Here is a 23,965-nt window from a genome sequence, read left to right on the forward strand (position 1 = left end):
CGCCCACGCATCGCTGCGCTGCTCTCTCTTATGAAACCAGGCTGCAGATCCAGGTTGAGCTGGAATCAAACGGTACCACTACTCTGGACCTGAGACCCGGTTACATCAGAACAGAGTCTCGGTGATTTGGACAGAAATGATCTGACGTGTTGAAGGTTTTGGTGCTGGTTCTGGTTGCTTCAGAACCGGCGCGGAGGAGGTCTGCTCATGTTCTCTTTACGTCGTGTCTGACCTGGTGTGTTTAAGTTGCCTTGGAAACGGGAGGCTCTACGGTTTCTTTAGAGCGGCTTTAACCGTTCCAGCCGGATTCAGCAGTTCCAGTTCGGTTCTTCCCGTTCTCCGTAGCCTCCTCAGGCTGAGGAAGGCTTCCTGGAAGAGATCTGATTGGCAGCAGACTGCAGTCGTTGGTTTGATTGGTCGGTGATTTATGTCACGAAGGCCGAACCTTTCACCCTCCAGATGTCTAATCCGCCGCAGTGGAGCGGCGGACGTGGCGTCTGCAGTCAGAGAGCCGCTCAGGGTGGAGCTGAGCCAGGAGCAGAACCACCGAGTTTCTCTGGAGCAGAAATGAGGAAACCACAAACGCTGCGGCTCTGGTGCCGTTCTGTCGGTTACAGCTCGGTGGGAAACACCAGAACTACATAAGTTAGTTTGGTGTTTTTAATACGCCAAGCGAACGTTGTGCATGTTGGTGTCTGACTGCATAAACTAAATCCAAAGGTTAGTTTATTGCTTGAACAGTAAAGCAATCATAATGTGCGGATCAGCCGTAGTGTCACTGTAGGTTTTAATCTGAACTTCCTGAATTTGGCTCTTTGTCTTTATTGAGTCCATCAGAACCAAAACGTTGAGGTTTTCCATTGATGAGTGTCGACATCAGCTCCTGCGCTCACAGCCCATATTCACATCAACGTCAGTTAGTGGTCTAATGGAGACGCTCCCATCTGGGTTTAACCGAACCAGACCTGAAGCAGAGAGGCTGGATGATGGAGAGTCTTAGTGTGGAGGCTGGGCCTCGTTCTCTGCCGTCTGCCTGGATGCTTCCTGGACTCTGCCCTCCAGCAGGTCTGAGGTAACGAGTCGCTCCCTGGGTCTCCCTCTGATGGGAACCGAGTCCGATCCCCGGAGCGAGCCCCGTACAGATTCTGCTGCCGCCATCTTGGTTCACCTCAGGCGTCTGGAGGCGTTCACTCTTAAAGGGTCAGGCAGAAATATACTGACCAACTCATAATGCCTGCTCAGTGTTTGACCAATCCACTGCCAGTCAGACATCGAACCACCTTAATGCTGTGGCTGAAACGCGTCCAGAACCAGAACAACTCGGACGATCTGGACGATTGTCACAGGATGTTCGTTCTGGCTGATGTTTTTCTGTTTTGTCCCTGGCTGCAGGTGCTCACTGCCCTCCAGCTACCAGTTCATTAAAGCTCAATTAGACCTGAAGTCCAAACACAAAGCAGCAGATGTTTGTGCTGCTAATGAGCGACATCAGCTACATGAGATGAACGCCGTTCTGAAGAACTGGGTGTTTGTCTGGTTTCTGTCGCTGCAGCAAACAGAGAGTCTTTATTAGGAGGATGTGAAGGACATGATTGTATAGACGAAGAGCTGAGGAAGAGGAGGAGACTGTCTGCAGGCTGGACTGTTTCTCATTATTTCACTATTTTTGATGAACTTCCACTTCCCAACTTTCATCAGAGGACTCCTTTGACTTTGACCTTTGACCTATTCTGACTGGAAATGCTCCTAAATTCGAGGGTTGAACCAGAAAACCTAACAAAGACTCTCTTTAAATCGGGCCAGAAACTTTCCCCAGAGCGACTTCAGCTGAATCTGTGAAGATTCTGCAGAAAAACAACGTTACTCACAGAAAACAGGATTTTATCTCCAACAAAGTGAAGCTGTTTGCTAAAATCCTGACATTCATAAGAAGATCAGTTGAAGGATGATTCAGTCCTCAGGTCTTTGTCATTCTGTCCTTTTTAAAGGTGAATTTTGGAGACAGTTTGTCTGATTCAGAATGATTTTCTGACCTGTCGCTTCTTTTTCCAACACCCAGAGATGTTAATAAATGGTCAGGAATGAAAGAATTGCTTATACCAGTCCATCCATTTCATCTGCTGATATCCTCGTCCTTTCAGTCACAACCCAAAGCTTTCAGCTCAGCTCTTCACCACCACAGATCGGAAAGATGCTGCGTCACTGCAGCGCTGCAACAATCCAGCTTTCCATCTCCTGATTAGTTTTACTCTCTAGACGCCAAAATTCTGTTTCCCTCCCGATGGTCCGGTCGACCCGGTTCCACTAGATCCAGAACATCTGCTCCACCTCCAGCTACTGTGGTTCTGAGTCAAACCAACCTGTTCCCCTCCTGGCCTGTGGGGGCGCTGCACCAAGAACCACTGAGGGAAACGACACAAAACCCTCTGAAGGCACTGAGAGCAACTTCCTTCTTCACCAGATGGAAACAAGATGGAGGCGTCAGATTTTAGCGGTTGGAGGATTTCTCTTTAGTCTTTGGCTGAAGACCAGGAGCCATTTCTGCTGCTAGCACTAGCACAACGTTAGCTTTGGTTGTATTTACCCAGAATGCCCTGTGCTGTAGTCCACTTCCAAGCAGACTGGAGACTGCTCTAAAAGCAGGACTACAACACAGGGCATTCTGGGTAAATACAACCAAAGCTAGCCTATCGCTAGCAGGAGGAATGGCCGTCTGTGCAGCCGACCAATCAGAACCCTAAGATCATTTTTACAGCGAAACCAACAAAGTAAAAGCCACAAGGCGATTGGCCGGCGTGTTCCCGGCGTCGGTAGAGTCCAGACTCAGATGGTCCTGAATAATCTCCCGACCTTTGGATGAACCTCGGGATGAATGTGAGCTGTGGATGACCTCTGACCCCTGAACTCTCACCGCTGCATCCTCACTTCCAATTACCTACTCGCTGTGGCCTAAGTCACCTGCATTGCTATGGTTACCATTCGGGTCGTCTCCCTGGAGGACAGGCGGTTCTGATCCGTTTCCTCCAGGATGTTCTGCTCAGCCCGTTGGCTGTTGCTTGGTAACAGCTAATTTACAGCCAGCCGATGTCGGCTGCGCTTCTGCTGCTGCTTTATATTTAAAGCTGCTGTAGGCAACTTCTGGGCAGCAAAGTTTAGCTACACGCCCACGTTGCCGTTTCAACTCTGGAGAAAAACCGACCAGCCGGTTCCTGAACACGATGGAGGAAGCAGGAACATCCTGGACGTTTTCGAACCGTCCAGTCAGCAGGACACACACACACACACACACACACACACACACACACACACCCCTACACAGATCGTCTCCTCCACACCAGAGAAACGGAAGAATCCATTTTATTGTGAACTCTGCAGAGCGCCTGAAGTTTTCTCGGTTCTGAAGTGAAACTTTAACAGATATTTTCTTTATTCAGTTTCTATTTAAACTCCATCCGTCCATCAGATGCTGGTTTACCCACTCTGCCTCCTTTGTGGCGTTAATGACCGTCTCCCCCTCGTTTCCCGTGTGTGTGTGTGTGTGTGTGTGTGTGTGTGTGTGTGTGTGTGTGTGTGTGTGTGTGTGTGTGTGTGTGGTCTGACTGATGGCTGGTGTGTGTCAGGCCCTGACAGGGCCTCTAAAGACGAGAGGGAGAAGAAAGGAGCGAGCCGGCCAAGACGGATGGATGCCGAGGCCACAGAGCATGCTCAGACGGGGGGTTAGAGGTCAGAGGTCAGGCTAATTTGCAGCTTGTTGAATGGAAACACGTTTCGTCTGACGGATGGGTTGGGAGCCAGCTCTGGTGTTTCCACATGGATGCAGATTGTTTCATTTTAAAACCAAACATGACGACAAGCCGGGCCTTTGGGCGGCGGCCATCTTTGGATCCCTGGTTCAGATCCAGAGCAGACGTTGCTCAGATCACAGGATGGATGGAATCGCAGCCTGCTGGAGTCCAGGCAGGAGCTGATGGACATTCAACACATTTATCAGAAACAGTCTGGGGAGGGGAAGCTGCTAAAGAAGCTAGGAAAGTCCAGATCGGCCCGGTAGAAACCGACCTGGAGACACGGAGGAGAAACTTTGACAACTTTGGTGTCGGTGCTTTGAAATTAGTAATGAGATCCAGCAAGCTGCGTTAGCAGTTTAGCTTGGTGGTTTAGCTTGTTGGGTTAGCTTAGCATGCAGTTCATTGCATCATGCAGTGATTTCCGCGTTGGGACGGAGTCACTCAGCATGACCTGCTGTTGCTCAGACTGATAAAATCAGTGACGTGAACTCTGAACTCTTCAGTTACTACATGCTGTGATCTGGTTGGGGGGTCAGGGGAAGAGAGGTCGGCCTTGTTGCCCCCCGGGGTAACAGTCGGGGCACTCTGGGTGTGAACAACCTGAGGAGAGATTTCCTCCTGGAACCAGTTAAACCTGGAATCGTTTCCAGTTGTTCTGGATCCCTGCAGGGATTCTGGATGCAATTATTCCCAGAACCTGGTGGACTACTGTGGAAACATTCGGGACTACTGGGACATTACTGGGACCATTACTGGGACCATTACTGGGACCATTACAGCAGTGCTGATCTTATCTGGAGAGTCGTTAGCAGAACCATCAGCAGCCGTTCTGTTCTTGGTTCTGGAAGCTGAGCAGCAGGTTTGTTCCTCGGGATTAGTGACTGAAAACCAGTCCCTCCCAGTACCTGCAGACTGGGAGCCGAACATGACAGAACTTCAGAACCGGACAGTATTTGCTGTGACCCTAAAGAGGCTCATGACCCGCAGCCTCCTGAGCGCCTTCAGCTTCTGTTCCTCAGTGTGAAGGAATGGAGAAGCTCAGTGTTTTAGCTCAGCGCTTTAGCTTGGTGTTTAGCTTAGCGTTTTAGCTCGGTGTTTAGCTTAGCGTTTTAGTTTGGTGTTTAGCTTAGCGCTTTAGCTCGGTGTTTAGCTTAGCGCATTAGCTCGGTGGTTTAGCTCAGCGCATTAGCTCGGTGGTTTAGCTCAGCGCATTAGCTCGGTGGTTTAGCTCAGCGCATTAGCTCGGTGGTTTAGCTCAGCGCATTAGCTCAGTGGTTTAGCTCAGCGCATTAGCTCGGTGGTTTAGTTCAGCGCATTAGCTCGGTGGTTTAGCTTAGCGCTTTAGCCCGGTGTTTAGCTTAGTGCTTTAGCTCGGTGGTTTAGCTCAGCGCTTTAGCTCGGTGGTTTAGCTCAGCGCTTTAGCTCGGTGGTTTAGCTTAGCGCTTTAGCTCGGTGTTTAGCTTAGTGCTTTAGCTCGGTGGTTTAGCTCAGCGCTTTAGCTTGGTGTTTAGCTTAGTGCTTTAGCTCGGTGGTTTAGCTCAGCGCTTTAGCTTGGTGTTTAGCTTAGCTTAGTGCTTTAGATGTTCGTCTCCACCGCTGCTCCACTGATTCCTGACGGAGCCATGAGGCTCAGGAAGCTGCTGCTCCATTGGTCGTCCTGCTGAGTTTTTTTTCCACGGTTCATGGTGTCACACACACACTGACACACACACAGACACTCATACACACACACACACACACACACACACACATGTTTGTGTTGCTATCTTTGTGGGGACTTTCCATTGACTTCCATTCATTTCTACAGCCTAAACCTGACCTTTACCCTTTCCCTAACCCTAACCATCACATACCTAACCCTAACCAACCAAAACTCAATTCATACCTTAGCCCTAAATCTGACCCCTGACCCAAAAACAGGGTTTCCCCTCGTGGGGACCAGGCTCCGGTCCCCACAAGGAGCAATTGGTCCCCACAACGTAGTATATGTCAGGAAAATTGTCCCCACAAGGTATTACAAACAAACGCACTGAGGTGTGTTTCTGCTCCACTCAGGAGTTTCTGAACAAATCGATTCTTGGTTCTGGTTCTGTTGCAGGTTTCTTCCTGTTAAAGGGGGCTTTTCCTCTCCACTGACGCTACTTTCACACACTGTATGAAGTCAATGATTCATTTACTTAGAAAATGTTTAAAGTAATTTGAATAATTAATTGAACTTATTGTACAGTTTGATCAGCAGGATCAATTAGCATGTGTGTATTGATTGTGTATTGATTGAATTAAAGTCACTTGTTTGTCAGGACTTTGAATTGATATTTGTTGTGCTTTTGAAAAAACAGACGGTTCTGAAGTTGGAGGAAATCGGATCCTGTCCTCAGTGGAACAGGATCCCGGCTGTAAGCTGGGATCTGATCTGATTCTCCTCTGAATTTGTCCTGTAGTTTCTGGTGAAACTCTGACGGTTGTAAGTCAAGAGGAAGATGACTTGCTCCGTTTCTCTCTGGACGATGGATGGACTGCTGTCTGAACCGGGCCGGTCCCGTCGCCCAGCAGCAGCTGCGTGTCCCTGCCGCGGCGCCGAGCCTGGAATGTTTCACGCCGCTGAGATTCTCGCTTGGACATATTTCAGGCATCGCAGTACAGGCAGGAAGCATCCAGAGAGCAGAAAATTAAATGCTCAACGAGACGCATCTGACCTCCAATCTGAGCCGGTCAGAACCAGATGACTCAAATTAAAAAGCTTGGTGTCCTCGGCTCCAAAAAGCATCGCTATCTGCTGGCTCAACGGCCCACATTCCAGCCCAACACGACTCGGGTCCTCTGAAGATTCGCCTCATGTGAAACGGCTTTGAGGAAACTGGAAACTCGTGACCGGCTCGTCGTTAAGGTGCTGATTTTTCACTCTTCCCAAACAGAGTCAGGCGGTTAACGTCTGGACCGGTTCTGCTCCAGTTGAGCGTCTCTGTCCTCGGTACTGTGGGCCGGTTCAAGAACTGTGTTCCAGGACGTTTACAGCAACTACCAGCCATAGATCTACGTTTCATGGTTTCAAACCGTTTGGGTTTAATGCAGCCAAACGATGTAAACCACATGACCAGCAGTACGCGGCCCGGCCGGCGCCGGTCACCCCAGAGCCGCTCAGCTCATGCTGCTGGAGATGAATCTGACCCGGTCGGACCGGGCCAGAACCGGCTGAAGCCATGTTGATGGAAAATGGCTTCAGCTCCTGCAGGGATGGTTCTGGATCCCCCTGGATGGCGACTCGTTTCCATGATGCAGTTCCTCCTACCAGAACTGCTCAGCCCCCAGGCTTTGGGTCAGAACGTAGACGGATCCAGAGCTTTACTGTCGCTCTGCTCTGTCCTCACAGCACAGCAGGATCTCCATCCTGACGTCCTTCAGGAACAAACACCAGATCCCTGACGGAGCTGAAGGCAGGTAGGCTGTTCTGTCCGACCCGGAGGAAACGCTCCTCCTTTTCCTGGACCCGCCTCATCAGACGGGGAGAAGCAGAACCTTCTCTAAGGAGCTCGACGCTCAGGCTGAACACCTCCGACCCGACACATCGGACGCCATCTTGTTGTGAGTCGCTCGCAGACTGCTTGTCTCCAGGAAATTTGATTGGCTGAGGAATTGGAGGGAATCATTTCCATCGACAATGAAGCCACAAGATTTTCCTGGAATTGACTAAAGTTTGCGGCTGTGGAGTTAAAATCCTCAACTTAGCAAAAATACAAAACGCAAGACAATATAAAACTGTTAGTGGAGACGACTCACTGGGCGAGTTCATCCTGGAACCACCAGGTTTCCATTCGATGGCGTTTCTCTGTGTGAGGTGTCTGGGGGTCTCGCATCTAAGGAGATGTTCTCCATGCTGAACGTGGCTGTCAGCTCATTGGTCAGTCAGTGAAACCTTCTCTGATTGGTCGAAGTTCCATGTGACAACAAATATTTCCAACGTTTGTTTTGTTTGTATTTCTGTGAACAAGCTCAAAGTTTGACATGCCTAACTGTTGCTTCCTGGGTCTGATTGACTTAAATGGGACCAGAACCAAACCTGGAGCGAATCGGACCTCCATCCCAGCCAGAGTTCTGCTGAACAGGCTCCGGTCAACATCCCTTCTCACTGTGGGCCTCATTGTTTCGGTTCTCAGTCACTGCAGCACATTATTCAGACGTAAATCTTCATAATGCCCCTTTAACCTCCATAATCACATGAAGATTAGATGAGTCATAAAACCTGAGCAGGCAGGAAACAGCCAGGCTCACGTGAAGCTCTGAGTTCTGCACAGAAACTCGTGTCAATCGAAGCAAAAGGCCAAAGTTTATTTTTGGTATTTTGTTTCTGAAATATTAATTTAGTTTTCAGATTTTGCTTCCCGCTCTGCTGTCTGCCGGTTCTAAATCTGCAGCTGCAGCAGTTTTCACCTGTTGACCCCTGAGCCGTGGCATTTACACACATTTACAGCCTAATTTAATGTAATCGATTCAGATCCACTGCTGATCATGTCTGGGTGGGTTTGCATGGTGCTTCAGCAGAGAAGGCCACGAGCAGACCTGCTGTTCAGCTGGAACTCCTCTGGCTGCATGAATACCCATGAGCCACCAGGAGCTGAACGCTGCAGCGTGTCGGTTCCTGTGTGCTTCATGTTCCTGCTGCTGATGCGAAGGGATGAATCACCGTCTGTCTGTTCAGCATCTACGTCCCGTCAGCTTCTGCTTTCAAAATCTACATCATTTACTCTCACGACGTTTCCTTAAAATAAGTGAAATTAGTTCTCATGAAATGTTTTTAACCAACAACGTGAGGATTAAACCTGCAGACTTTATCTGCCGAGGACATTTTTCAGGTTTTACAGTTTAACCCTTTCAGCTGAAAACTTGATTTGATCAAAGTCAAATATCAGCAAATGACGAGAAAATAAACGAACCGACAAGTTGAGTTTCATCAGAGATTCTACAGTGGAGTCCAAGGACCGAACCGGTCCACCAGAACCACCAGGTCCACCAGAACCGAACCGGTCCACCAGGACCGAACCGGTCCAACAGAACCACCAGGTCCAACAGAACCGAACCGGTCCACCAGGACCGAACCGGTCCAACAGAACCACCAGGTCCAACAGAACCGAACCGGTCCACCAGAACCGAACCGGTCCACCAGGACCGAACCGGTCCACCAGGACCGAACCGGTCCAACAGAACCACCAGGTCCAACAGAACCGAACCGGTCCACCAGAACCAGACCGGTCCACCAGAACCACCAGGTCCAACAGAACCAAACCGGTCCACCAGAACCAGACCGGTCCACCAGAACCAGACCGGTCCACCAGAACCACCAGGTCCAACAGAACCGAACCGGTCCACCAGAACCGAACCGGTCCACCAGAACCACCAGGTCCAACAGAACCGAACCGGTCCACCAGAATCAGACCGGTCCACCAGAACCACCAGGTCCAACAGAACCAATGGAACCAGCAGGTCCACCAGAACTGAACCGGTCCACCAGGACCACCAGGTCCAACAGAACCAATGGAACCAGCAGGTCCACCAGAACTGAACCGGTCCACCAGGACCGAACTGGTCCAACAGAACCACCAGGTCCAACAGAACCGAACCGGTCCACCAGAACCACCAGGTCCAACAGAACCAATGGAACCAGCAGGTCCAATAGGACCAACAGAACCATCCACCTGCAGTAGCCACTGTTCAGCCTGAAGAGGGCAGCACTGAGACACTTTCAGGCCAAAAACTGCTGAATTATGCAAATTATATGAAAATGTCTTGATTTCTATGCAAACACAAAGACAGAACACTAACAGAACGATTTAAATGATCTGCAATCAAACAGTTAACTTTGGTTTAGTCACTCTTTAAAAATGTTGAATGAAAAGAACTGAAGTGTAAAACATCTGCAGAGAGTCCAACCAGACTCGGCAACAAATTATAAATACCAGAAAATAAAGTCTTTAAATATCGATGGAAGAAAAGCAGGTTTTAGCAGCTTTTAGGGAATAATTACTTACATTTCAGAGCAGAATAATACTGAATGTACTTGTAATCATTTCAGTAAAATCATTTCCACTGATGGAAACAAAATACTCAGAAGTTAGATGGTGGCTCTTATAATAACTAACGGGAGATGAGCTAACGTTAGCGCCTCCCAGCTGCCAGGAAGGAAAAACGTTTCATCGGTTTTCCAACCTCACAACATTCAGGCGTCTAGTCAAAGTCAGGAGGATGAATTTCCCTCTTTCAGCTTCTCTGAGTTATTTCACTCCAGGACTGAAAGGGTTTCAGCGAATAAATCAGTAATGAGGACAGAACAGGTCACGTCTAACGAGAGCGTTAGCGATTTTATGTCCGTCGATACCAAACTGATGTCAATAATGTCTTCCAACCTGAATGTTTGCTCTAGAATAATAAACTACATACTTGTATTTTTCTTGGAGCCAAATGAAGGGCAGATTGTTCTCAGGTGAAGCTCTGGCTGGTCCCGACTTTCTGAAAACCCAAACTGGGAAATTTATGGCTGCGTGCTTTTATTTATTTATTTATTTATTTATTTATTACAGTTTTTAAATATTTGTGGGAAGAAATAAGTTCTGATGCGTGTTCTTTAGGTTCAGCAACGTCTGGATCCGGTTGGCTGATCAGAAGTTCAGACTGAAGGTCCAGATCCAGAGCTTCTAGATGCGTCTCTGCTCTGAAGCCCAGGATGGAAAACATCCAGCTGCTCTTTTCAGTCTGGACCAGAGATTCATCTGGAGGCAGCAAACCCGCCATCAGTCTGGAGCTCTTACTGAGACTGACCCAGAGAAATCTTTCCACTTCAAGGGAAAAACTTGACTTGTGTCACATGACCTGCAGCAGCCAATCAGGCCTGGTTTTTGGATTTGCTGCAGACTTTATTTTATTGATCTGTTTCCGTTTTGCTGCTCTGACAGTTTCAAACCGTCTGCACGTCCTCCCCCCAGAATTTGTCTGGTTTTGTCCCGTTTTCGGGTCGCCCCTCCAGCCAGGGAGAGAGAGGAGTCTGCACCTCCTCATTGGCTCACAGGCAGAGCAAAGTCCCTCCTTCCTCCTGAGGAGGAGGAGGAGCAGTGAGGCTGGAGGGGCAGGCGTGCAGACGTGTTGCAACAGATGGCCTGAGCAGCGGCGGCTGCACCGCTGAACTCTGGGACGGCGATAGACTGAGAGGAAGAGGAGGGAGGGAGGAAGGAGGTGTGGGAAAGTCCGATCTGAGGAAAACTTCCTCCTGCTGCTCCTCAGCATGAAAACATGAGCAGAAGTTCTAGTGGATCCGTAGATGGGAGCAACAGCTACAGAGTCTGATCGTCATCTTCCTCCTCCTGCCGGTCCGGTCAGAGAGGAGAACACCTGCTGAAGCCCGGAGGAGCAGAGGAGGAGCTGCAGGAGGAGCTGCAGGAGGCACGGCGGCAGCAGGAGGTGAGTTTCTCCTCGTTGCCCCACTTTGCTGTTTTCAGTTGTTGCTGCGTTTGTTGCTTCGTGCTGCGGAGCGTCAGCTGATCGACTGCAGGAGGAGACGCCGGGCCTCCTGCAGCCCAGGGCTGTCAGGGATCATTAACACACAGAACCGGCACCAGAACCAGTATCGGAACCGGCATCAGAACCAGCATCAGAACCGGCACCAGACCAAACAAACGGAAGATGTGAGAAACGAAACGGTTTCCTGATGAAGGACGGAGAGGAAAGTTTTCTCTGCTGTGGTTTAAACCGAAACTCTGAGCTGCAAACGTTCATTTAGGGTTCAAAAGTATTCATACCCCACAATGGCTGGGAATGATGGCATGAATGTGATGAAGACTCTGGAGGGAGATGAAGATTAGGGTGATGGCAAGGAGGGCCTCCTGCAGAGAAAGCAGGCGGAAAGCGGCTCAGCTGTTTGGTTTACATACGAATTGATCATTGATTTATGATCAGCTACTTGCGACAGGATTCACATTCAACCGTTCAGTTCAAAATGTGAATCAGTTTGAACTGAACTGTTCTTTAAGGTTTAAACTGCAGATCTGGTTGTTTAGAGGAAACCTGTTAGCCTTCCTGCTCAGGTCATAATATTAACAGTAATAATGTTTTTATTAATTCATTATTATTTACAACAAGCAGCAACTTTGTCATCCGACCTTCACAGGTCCAGATCGGCGCTACAGATGTTAGCATCTCAGATTCCTCTAGAAACTCTGAGCTGCTGCCTTCATAGTTCAAACACTAAATACATTTTAACATCAGTGGTTTGACCAGAAGCCACAAAACAAGAAACATTTTCAGTTTAAAACCCGAATAACTGAATAAATTGACACATGAGCCCAGCAGCCTGATCTTCATCAGGTTGGACCAAAAACGTTTCCAGAGTTTCTTCATTTAGAAATGTGGATGCTAACATTAGCGTTAGCTGCTACATGTTTAGCATTGAGAAGCTAATTTAGGTTAGCATAGCTTTGCTGTGCTCTGGTTCTGGTTCTGGCTCTGGAACCATGTCTGGGTCCGGCTCTGCATCAGAGCCGGACCCAGACATGGAGAATCACCCATTCAGCTTCTCTGAACCTCAGTCGTCCAGAAACCTGAACTTTGACTGAAACTTGTCGGTTTAAAGCTGCTTTAGATTAACAGGATCATCTATGATTTAATCTGAATTAAAACTTTTCATTTAGTTGTTTTATTTGAACTGCTGTGTTTCTGAAATGTTCTGTACAAATAAATGTGACTCAAAGTGGAAAAATAATGATACACGATATATCGGCAGTAACATCGGTATCAGCCGATATTGGTCAGAATCGCTGCAGTAAATTAAACCAGGGTGAAATTAACAACCAATTAATTTTGGTTATCCAAGCTAATGGGAATTGTTTCCATCTTGTTGCCATTTGTTTCTTTCCAAAGGTGTGAAAACATTAGAGAATTCATATATCAGTAAATATTGATTATTGGCCCAGACAGCAGGATTATAGTCGGATATTGATATCGGCCCAGATTTTCATATCGGTGCATCCCCAGAAAGAAACCAACATAAAAGGCAAATTAAACATAACTTATCTGTTTATATTTACATTCTGTTGAACATTAGATGCTAAAACATATTTATGCTACTCTTATCATATTTCATGTGAATGTTTACTCTGGTATTTTGGCGCTTTTGCACTGCAGGAACGGAACGGTTGTGTTCGCATTACACTCCGGGCCGGACGTTATTATTTTTAAAACTAAACAATGTGGTTTGAGTTGGTTGGTTGCTAACTGCCAATTTAATAAAGAAGAAGAACAGTTACTACTATGACGACAACAACAATGAACGACATGGATTTAATTTTGCTGCTCATCAACCTCATACAATTAATTAAATTCCGCCAACAAGCTACCCTCAGAAGACAAAATGCTGAACGACTTCTACGTATTGCCAGGAGAAATACGGAAGAAAAAAAATTACCTCGTCATTTGACCAGATCATCGCACTACATTGAGACGAATCCATTGTTAATTAAAACTAATAATATTGCAAAGAGCACTCTTTACAAAATATAGTAGTGAGAGCCAGCTGTCAACGGAAAATCAACGTCTGACTCCATAACAACCAGCGGCCAATCAGCTGCTGGTTCTAAGCAGAACCGCTTGGCCGGCACGATTGGAACCACAGCTCTTGTGGTTCCGTGGGGCCGGGTGGAACCGGTCGCAAGTTGTAATGCGAACACAACCGTTCCGTTCCGTGCGAAAGCGCCTTTAGATGATTAAGCTCTGAGGCTGGAAGGTCTCAGTGTCATCACCCTAATCTTTGGCTCCTCGGCTGCAGCGCAGCTTTCAGGGTGAGTCTGATTATTTTAGGAGGATTTAATAAAGACCAGAACTGAACCCGGTCAGCGGTTCTGTTAGGACGGGAACCCGATTGAATCTGTTTTTAACAGAATTACGTTGAGTCTGAACTGGATGGACCCACACGGAGCCAACGGTTCATTTCATCGCTCCGTTTTGGCTTTTAGCTGATTTCTCTCGGTTCCGTAGAGGAACGGGCGTTTGACCCGCCGGTGGATAGGCAAGCCCGGATTTTAGCCCCGGGGCTTTGGGGACCCCGACTGATGCTTTGTATTTCCGTGAATGAAAGTCAGAATGCCTTAATTTTGTTACTCGCTAAGGATTTTACCGCTGCTGTTGAAAAACTGTCTTTGAAAAACTGATTTGTTCTGGCAAACGTCCATCATGAATGCTTGATTGTTATTGGTCCAAATAGACCCTTTTCACATGACGTCACACAACCTCCGTTTTGGCTCGAAGCTGTGTATCCTTAGTTCCGGTGTACATAGTAAGTAACGATAAAGTTGTCTATTTCATATATATATATATATATATATATATATATATATATATATATATATATATATATATATATATATATATAGGATATATATATAGGAATAAGGCAAGTCCTGAGAAGCCAGCTCAATGGCAAGAACAAGATCCGTGCAATAAACAGCTATGCCTTACCAGTAATCAGATACCCTGCCGGAATAATTAGCTGGCCAATGGAAGAGATGAAGGCCACGGATGTTAAGACTCGGAAGCTACTAACCATGCATGGAGGGTTCCACCCCAACTCCAGCACCCTGAGACTGTACACGAGCCGTAAGGAAGGAGGCAGGGGACTAGTGAGTGTGAGAGCCACTGTCCAGGATGAAACATCCAAGATCCATAAATACATCAAGGACAAAGCCTCAACGGACGATGTGCTCAGCGAATGTCTCAGGCAATGGGGAACAGAGGACGAGGTGCTGGAGGAACCATCATGGGAAGACAAGCCCCTACATGGGATGTACCACCGACAAATAACTGAAGTGGCTGATATCAGGAAATCCTACCAATGGCTGGAGAAAGCTGGACTCAAGGACAGCACGGAGGCCCTCATCCTGGCCGCCCAGGAACAGGCCCTAAACACCAGAGCAATAGAGGCTCAGATCTACCACACCAGACAAGACCCAAGGTGTAGGTTGTGCAAGGAGGCCCCTGAGACAGTCCAGCACATAACAGCAGGGTGCAAGATGCTGGCAGGGAAAGCGTACATGGAACGACATAACCAAGTGGCGGGCATAGTGTACAGGAACATCTGTGCCGAATATGGACTGGAAGCCCCGAGGTCAAAGTGGGGAACACCCCCAAAGGTGGTGGAGAATGACCGAGCTAAGATCCTGTGGGACTTCCAGATCCAGACAGACAAGATGGTAATGTCGAACCAACCGGACATTGTGGTGGTGGATAAAGAACAGAGGAAAGCCGTTGTGGTGGATGTAGCAATACCAAGTGACCACAACATCAGGAAAAAGGAGCATGAGAAACTGGAGAAATACCAGGGCCTCAGAGAGGAACTGGAGAAGGCCTGGAAGGTGAAGACCACAGTGGTGCCTGTGGTCATCGGGGCCCTCGGGGCAGTCACCCCCAAACTGGAGCAGTGGCTCAAACAGATCCCAGGAACAACATCAGACATCTCAGTCCAGAAATGTGCAGTTCTAGGCACAGCCAAGATACTGCGCAGAACCCTCAAGCTCCCAGGCCTCTGGTAGAGGACCCGAGCTCAGAGGATGAAAGAGACCACCCACGGAGGGTGAGAGGGGAATTTTTTTTTATATATATATATATATATATATATATATATGTAAAATGGACACATATATATCTATATAGAGACATATATATAGAAAGATATATATATATATGTAAATGTATATATATGTATATATAATATATATATATATATACATATACATATATATATATATACATATATGTATATGTATATATATATATATGTATATATATATATACATATATATATATATATATATATATATATATATATATATATATATATATATATATATATATATATATATCTGACAGCATATGTTGATCAGACAGAACACCGGAGCATGGAGTTTACAGTCTCTAAAACATTTGCCTAAAATAAGATTTGAAGATAGATCACGATTTGCAAACCAGTTTTCTCTGACAACAAAATCTAAATTAGACAAAGGCTAGAAATTCTTCACCGAACAAAACCTGTTTGACTATGAAGGTAGGTATTTTTGTTTTGCGTAACCGTTAGCTTAGCATTAGTGAATTTTGTTAGCTAGCTAACTACGTGACATAACTGTTCCTTAACCAGAACTTTTTACTGGTTTTGAACTATGACGTTTTAGGCTCTAATCTTGATCAGATTCTTAAATTATAGACTGGAGTTGCCACTCATCCCATAAAATAGGGGTTTGTTTGTTATAAGCAGAGATGTCCGGTGCCGCCGCTGCTTTGTAATGCCTTCCTCTAATCGGACCACTTTTTCCGGTAACGAATAATCTAACGAGCTCGTATTTCAAATCCAGTAATCAGATTAAAGTTATTTTTATGTCCTTTATTTTCCATTAATACAGAAAATGAACTTCTAAACGTTACATCACTGACAGGCGGCGGTGTATATGTTTCCTAACTGTGGCTAAAGCTGCTGCTAGCTGGTTTACTCATGATCGGAGGCTGGTTGGAGAATGGTGAATTGACAATGACTAATAACGGTTATCTAACACGTAAACACTGTTTTATAAAATACAGAAAGTGAACCTCTAAACGTCACAGCGCTGACAGAGAGTATATTTTTTCCTAAATGTGGCTAAAGCTGCTGCTAGCTGGTTTACTCTCCGATCGGAGGCTGTTTATTTTATACACAGTTAGAGAATGGTGATTTTACAATAATTAATAACAGCTATCTAACACTTAAATGCTGTTATTATTAAACTTACCTTTTATTATCTCCTTAAGATTATGAGAATGTGGGAATTTTTCAGCTTGGTTCCCAAGGCAAAATCACACCGGAAGTAAAGATACCCAGGTTTGAGTTATGGCGGCCACTGTCTGACGTCACTGTGAAAAGGGTCTATTGGACGCTTCTTACACATGGGGGTGGGGCATCAGGGAGGGATTTCTCACGATGGCGGACAATAGAAAGTATGACAGCGGAGCAGGAACGAAAGTTAAAGAAGAGCGGGATAGAACAATAGAACAATTTAAAAAGCATGAAAACAGCAAAAGTAACGCGACTGCTCTGTTCGCTCAATGTGAAGTTAAAGAAGCGGAGCTAGCTTTAGCCTCCAGCTAGCAGCGGCGCGTCCTGCCCTGACACGCAGCGACATCCGGTCATCACTGAGCTAACGTTTTAACCAGGTTTGGCTGTGAGGGGGAATAACCTGTCTGAGCTTGGTAAGGAAATAAACCTGATAATTACAGAGAAAGATTCGGATGATAAAAATTGAAAGATGGAGACGGATGAAAAAAGATAAAAATGAAGGATAAATAAATAAATACAACATGTATAGGATGAATAGACAATACTGTCCAGTTTTTCTTCCTTAGGAATGTTCTGTCTAATATGCAGACATATTCAAGTACTTTAAGAATTAGTAAATGTATTTTGTTTAGTAATGGTCTTCACATTGATTACAGTTATCAACTGTTCTACAGAAAAATCGCTATTTGAAAAAGAAAGCAGCGGTGCACCAATTGCAATTTTTTGGCCGATCTCCGATCTTTAAAAAACCCAAATTGCTGAATTTTTTTGTGTCTGTGTGCAAAATATAGCGAAAAATGACTAAGTAGGCAACCATATGGTGACTGTTGTAAACTGAGCAAATGGAGAGTTGACCTGGAGGGCAGGACTGTCTATTGGCCCTCTCTCATGGCTGAGCATAAGAGAACAGTGGCTAAGTTTTTAAATTTTGTAGTTAGATAATGTTGGGGTGTGTGTGTATATATATATAAATTTCCCTTCTCACCCTCCGCGGGTGGTCTCTCTCTCTCTCTCTCTCTCTCTCTCTCTCTCTCTCTCTCTCTCTCTCTCTCTCCATCCTCTGAGCTCGGGTCCTCTACCAGAGGCCTGGGAGCTTCAGGTTCTCCTCCAGTATCTTGGCTGTGCCTAGAACTGCACATTTCTGGACTGAGATGTCTGATGTTGTTCCTGGGATCTGTTGTAGCCACTGCTCCAGTGGCTCAAACACTGAGTATATATAAGTGCCTGAGCAAGTTATAAATATAATATATATGGTGATCTAAATATCATACAGATGTACAAATATGATACAATGTACATGTCCACAGCTGTGGCTGTGGTGAATGTACAGGTTGTGAATAGAAATATACAAAGGTATGTACAAGTGTATACACGGTATACAGTATTACTGTGAATATAAATAATGTTCAGACTACAATATATACAAAACTATGACTGTGGTATATACCGTATACCACAACTGTATAACCATGACCAAGTGGGGCCCGGACATTGGTTCAGGCCCAGGGGCCCTCACCCTTCTAAGTCCGGGCCTGTGGACAGGAACTGGTTCTGAACTGGAGCTTCAGTCCCAAATCAGCAGCAGATTATTTACAAAAGGAACAAATTAAAATGAATAAAGAGGAAAACTCAAACTGATTAACTCCTAGGAAACGGAAATGTAATTATATAAAAAGGGGCGTAAAGTTTTTCAGACATTTTTACTGTTTTTATCAAGAAGTAGTTTAAAATCATATCAGTATTTTAGCTTATCTTAACTTCATTTTAGTTCATTTTATCTTGGTTTGTTATTTTATCTTTTTTTACATTTTACATTAGATTGTCTTAACTCGTCTTATTTTAGCTTAGCTTATATTTTAGCTTCATTTACTCAGTTTTTGGTATCTATTGTTTTTTCTTAGCTCATCTTTGGCATGGTTTATATTAGCTTGTGTTTTTATCATTTAGATTGTTTTAGCGTCTCTTAGCATGATGCTAACGCTGCATGGACCAGCTGGCTGCCTGCAGAAACAGCAGATCCTCCACAGGCAGAAATAAAACTGATGGATGGCGGCCATGTTGGTTTTTATTTTACTGTGAAGGAAAAAAACATAAAGAAACTTTTACAGCTTTCTAATGACTCCTGGCGAAGTTAGCCAAGTTATAAATATTGGAGATGATTAACATTGAGCTCCAGCTGAAAGTCGATGAACTTGATCCTAGGAAACAATTTGGCTCTAAATAATTAGGATTATATAAGATCAGGATCTTTCCAACGTCTAGCAGGCGACGTTTGATGGAAGCAGCAGGAAATCTTCCTTCTGGTCTCAGTTTAAAGCCTCTGATGTAACATTCATGATGTGTCAGCGCGGCGATCGTCTCACTGGACAGCAGCAGAAGAAGAAGAAGAAGAAGAGGAGGCGCCTCCAGGTTTAACAAACAGCTTTTCTCCTCAGGGTCTGGATCGGTCCAGATCGGTTCGGTCCGACTCGCCTGCTAACCAGGCGGCGAGAAGCCGACGGGGAGGAGGTTTATTTCTGAAGCAAACGGATAAAACCAGATTTATTTAGTTTGTTAAAGGAGAGCAGAATGTGACACCTGAAAGCTTTGGATGAATGAAACTCGTGTAAAAACAGATTTAAAAGCTTTTCTGTTGGATCTGATCCTCGGCTCTCCTCACTTTCTGAACATCTTTCAGACTTTTTATCTGAACTTTTGGTTTTAGTTTCAGACGGTTTTCAGAGCCGCCCGACTCGGTCACATAAATCATTCAGATATAAAACATATAAACGGTGACCAACAGGAGCGACTGAGCAGAAACACAATGCAAACACATGAATGACAGAAACTCCAAAACAAAAGCAACATAAGAACGTTGTAACTACAGGAAACAAGCCAAAATGAAAAATGCTGCAAATGGCAAAAAAAAAAACAGCCAGCATAAAACTGTGCAAACTTATTCCACAGAACAGAAGTCCTCCAGGCCAGCAGGGGGAGTCTGGAGTAAGAAATATCACCTAAGTAAATGTATTCCGTTCTGTAATATTGCATAAAACTGCATTATTGGGAAAAAAAAACAAACTTTTGTTTCTTTAATTTTGTCTGGACACCTTTTATGGTGTCCGACTCCCCCTAGTGGTCTGGAGGACAGCATTTTCTGTTTTTGCTTCTATTTATTGTGTTGGCAGCATTTTTGTGTTGCATTTATTTTGTTAATTGTAGGTTTTGGCTTCCGTTTTATGAAATTTGAGCCTTTTTTGTTTGCTGTGGTTTTCTGCTGCATTTGGAGTTTCCTGTTTTTTTCTGTTTTGGAGTTTCCTGTTTGCTGCACATTCGGACTCGTCGGCGTAGAAAATTCTCCTGAACTTCTAAAAATGAAAGAATGGACCGAAAACGATCCAGTTTGACCAGAAGGCAGATTTCAGCGAACGTCTTATTTTCATGCTTAACAGCAGGACATTTGGCTGCGAAACTCTGGTAAAATGTCTCAACCTGCAGAGCAGGAAGCCCGGCCCGGCCCGGCCCGGCTCTCTGTTTGGTTCGGCCCGGCCCTCGGCTCCTGATAGGTTTGGTTCAGATGGTTGAAACTCGAGTTAAAATGAAGAAACGTTTAGTTTCTTCATTTCCTCTCCGTCTTTCTGGTCGTCGTCGGTGTTTTTCTGGACCGGCCGGTCGGACCGCTCAGGGCGGGTTCTGTTCAGAGTAGGGCTGTTGTAAACGAATATTTTAGTAATCGAGTAATCTATCGATTATTCTTACGATTAATCGAGTAATCGGATAAAAAAAAAGTAAAATGAAATATTGGTAAATCTGGCATAATACCGGTGTTACTATCAGATATCAATATCAGTCCAATTGTTCACATTTGAGCATCCCTAACAGTTGCTTTTTTGTAGTTTAGAAAACTAACCTGTAACAATAATAGCTCACTTTCTAAGTTAACCAGAAGAAAAGTTATAGAAAAATCTGAAATTATATTGAATTTAATAACAAAGAGGCAGGCTCACAAATATGCTTATAAAAAATGTCTACAATCCAGCTTTTAGTTTATGTATTCATCTTCAGTGAGTTTAATAGATTAATTAAACTCACCTTGCCACCTAACCTGTCACGCTTTGGGTTTGAAAATACGGGAAATGCCGCCTGGAGTGGGAGGAGAGGGCGAATGAACGAACGTAAGATGGGGAGGAAATAGACCAGCGGACTGACGAACCGTTAGACCGGGGGACGAACACGGGGGGAAGCAATACGGGATATTTACGACACCTTCACTGGTCACACTCAGAAACTCATCTACCAGCCATGTACGATGCGCTCCGCCACCCGTTTCTTCAGACCGGGATATGAAATTTATTGTGCGGTTCGTCGGTAAAGCTACATTTACACGGTAAGCATCAGCTACTCAGCCGCCCGCCCTGTTCAGTCTATCCGCTCACCTCAGCGCTCTTCCCGCCGTTCGCTTTCAACCAGCAGCCCCGGAGGAGAAATGCTGCCGTACTCCAGGCATCCCCCAGTCATTTTAAGGATGCTTATTGGTTCCCCAAAAACGATAAAAAGTCGGGCATTATCATCAATCAATAAAATCCCCACGGGCCAATCTTGAAGATTGGACTTTATGCCGCTGAGACTTAGCTTTTGTCAACAACTCAGAGGCGGAAGTGAGAGCTCCGCGCAACGCAAATGAAGTCCCGGCCGGAACACGGTGCGCTAACTAATAAAACATAAATTAACGAAGCTTCGAGGCAGGTAAATTTTCCTCGAGGAATTTTAGTAATCGAGGTACTCGAACCATTCGAGGAATCGTTTCAGCCCTAGTTCAGAGCCTGAGGAGAACTGAGAGTTGGATCAGAACCTGCAGGGTTGAGCTGAACCAAACACACACACCGTTGCTTCATGGCTGTGGAATGAGGCGCGGTGATTATTGATCCGCCGGGTATCGATCGGTCAGAGTTGAGCCTCTGCAGACGTTTGGTTTCTGACTTCGGTCCAAAGTGAAATAAAAACAGAAGCAGCTGCAGGACGGAGTGTGATGATGATGATGATGATGATGAAGGCTGCCGTCCTTTGACCTTTTGACCCCGTGTTCGATTGTCTCTGTTGCATCAGAGGTCATGACCTCCGAAGGATTTAAACTTTAAACTTCGGTCTGTTTGGAGCAAACTGAGCCGACGTGACAACAGGATGATTATTGACTATTGACCTGTCATTCACAAGAGGACCCAAATTTGGGTCCTCTAGTGACAGGGGTGTCAAACTCCAGTCCTCAAGGGCCGCTGTCCTGCAACTTTTAGATGTGCCTCTGCTGCACCACACCTGAAAAGAATAATTAGGTCATTAGCAAGGCTCAGGAGAACCGATCTACACAGGGAGGAGGTAATTAAGCCATTTCATTCCACTGTTTTTTACCTGTGGCACATCTAAACACTGCAGGACAGCGGCCCTTGAGGACTGGAGTTTGACACCCCTGTCATTGTGAATGACAACCTGTGAATGACAGGTTAAATTCACAAAGTATGATTTATTCTGATTTGTTTTAGTTATTGTTAAATTAGTTTTATTCTGTGGAGTCAAACCATCAACCTGTTGAAGCGACGCAGCGCTGGATTATTTTTAACTCGGCGTTTCTCGCTGTGTTCATATTTATTCTCACATCATTCTGCGGTTGAAGACATGAAGGAGAAACTTCCTGCATGTGGAGCAGGAGAGGGAGAAGTTCAGCAAAGAAATCTGATAAAATCCCTGAAAATACGCTGATAAACGTTTTCATGAGCTTCTGTTTAAAGGATCAGATATTTAATCAGGTTTGTCTTGTTTCTGCCTCTTCTGAATCTCTGCTAGTTTTGTTGTTTCTCAGCAGAGAACCAAAGAAGAAGCCCTCAGACAGGAAATGATGTTTGTTGGTTAGCAGACAGGAAATGATGTTTGTTGGTTAGCAGACAGGAAATGATGAGCGCGCTCAGGACCTGTTGCAGAAACCTGATGCATGCTCAGGTTTTTTCCTCGCCTTCGGGTTGTGATTCAGACGTTCGTCCTTCCAGGCCAGACAGCGCAGAACTGCCTCCTGCAGCTAACAGCTAGCTGTTAACAGCTAAGAGCTAGCAGCTAGCAGTTAGGTCCAGGTGTTGACTTGGTCTGCATGTGTTCATGCAGGTCTCAACCCGGTCCAGACTGAATGTTTTGTTTTTTGTCCTCCAGCGGATTTTATGACTGACTTGATTCTCATCTGGACTGCAGTAACCGCTGCAGCCTTGAGGGGGCGCTGGCACGCTAACTGTGGCTGCAGTGTTTGTTTCCTCCGACTTCTCACCAGCGGCCCATAAATCAGCTCATAAATCTCTGCCGCCTTAATTGTCCTTCTCACTCAGCTTCATTTGGCCGAAGGTCGGTTCGCCGGCGTTGGGTTTGTCTTTAAACGCCTCTGATTGGATCTCGCTCTGCTCCTTCGCTCGCATTAGGAACCCCCCTCCCCTCCGTCTTACTGAGGCAGAATTGATGAAATTGGTAATCGTTATAGACTGCTGCTTGGAGCGGCCGACCTTCAGAGGAGGAGGGATGCTGAGGTTCAGTTTTTTAAAGGGAGTGAATTCTTCATGAAACGGTTTGCAAACCCAGTTAAAGTCCAGTTCTGATTTTAAAGTGTTATACAGATCTGTAGTTTGACGCCAGGTTTCCACATGTTGAGTGAGACTCAGCCTGGTTAGTTCTGATGGTTCTGTCTAGACTGTGAGCTTCGGCCCGTTTGTTAGCATTCACTGCATTAGCCGCTAGCTACCTGCGTGAATTCGCACTCGGGACGGAGTTGTTGAGTTGGTGGAGTCAGCCATGTTGGTTAGTTGCTAGCATTTTAGCGGCTAACGGGAGGTTGAACCATCCATCAGTACTTCGGTGCTGCTGAGTAGAGATTTATGAAGCTTTTTAAAAGCCTCCCAAACATCAGAGTTCAAATCATCAAAGTGAAGCCAGTCCGTCCTCTGAGAGCAAAGCTCGGCCCGAAACGAATCCTGGAAGCCTCCACCAAAGTGGGCGGAGCCAGCAGCCGCTGAAGGGCGGGGCTACGTGTGGGGATGTTGGCATGGGTTTGGTCAGGGTGAGGAAAAGTGTTGTTGCTAGCTCAGTGACTCTTTATGCTATACTTATGGACTTTTCAGACCGTCTAGCAGCAGATCTGGAGTTAGTCGTTGACATGATGAACGACTGAATGAACTAAATGTACTAGTTCTCATTGAACACTGAGAACTGGGGTGAACCAAGCTAAAACTACAGGGTGCAGGTAAAAAGTTAAAGTGATGTTGGTCTGTAAGATAAATGTTGAACAGAACATAACTTTGCCCATATTTGCTTGAGGAACTGTCAGTGAGACATC

The 23,965-nt window shown here is 45.7% G+C and overlaps 1 protein-coding gene across 2 annotated transcripts in view; it reads left to right on the top strand.

Moving 5' to 3' along the window:
- Positions 1-10,918: 10,918 nt before the first annotated feature.
- Positions 10,919-23,965, top strand: part of sulf2b (sulfatase 2b) — a 53,455-nt gene continuing 40,408 nt past the window's right edge. For both annotated transcript variants that reach the window (XM_015013032.2, XM_015013036.2), the window contains exon 1: positions 10,919-11,234. The gene's annotated coding sequence lies outside the window, so the exon portion shown is untranslated. The remainder of the gene's footprint in view (positions 11,235-23,965) is intronic.

This window comes from Poecilia mexicana, unplaced genomic scaffold, assembly GCF_051168715.1.
Source record: "Poecilia mexicana isolate PSO_F unplaced genomic scaffold, ASM5116871v1 scaffold_23, whole genome shotgun sequence".
Taxonomy (NCBI): Eukaryota; Metazoa; Chordata; class Actinopteri; order Cyprinodontiformes; family Poeciliidae; genus Poecilia; species Poecilia mexicana.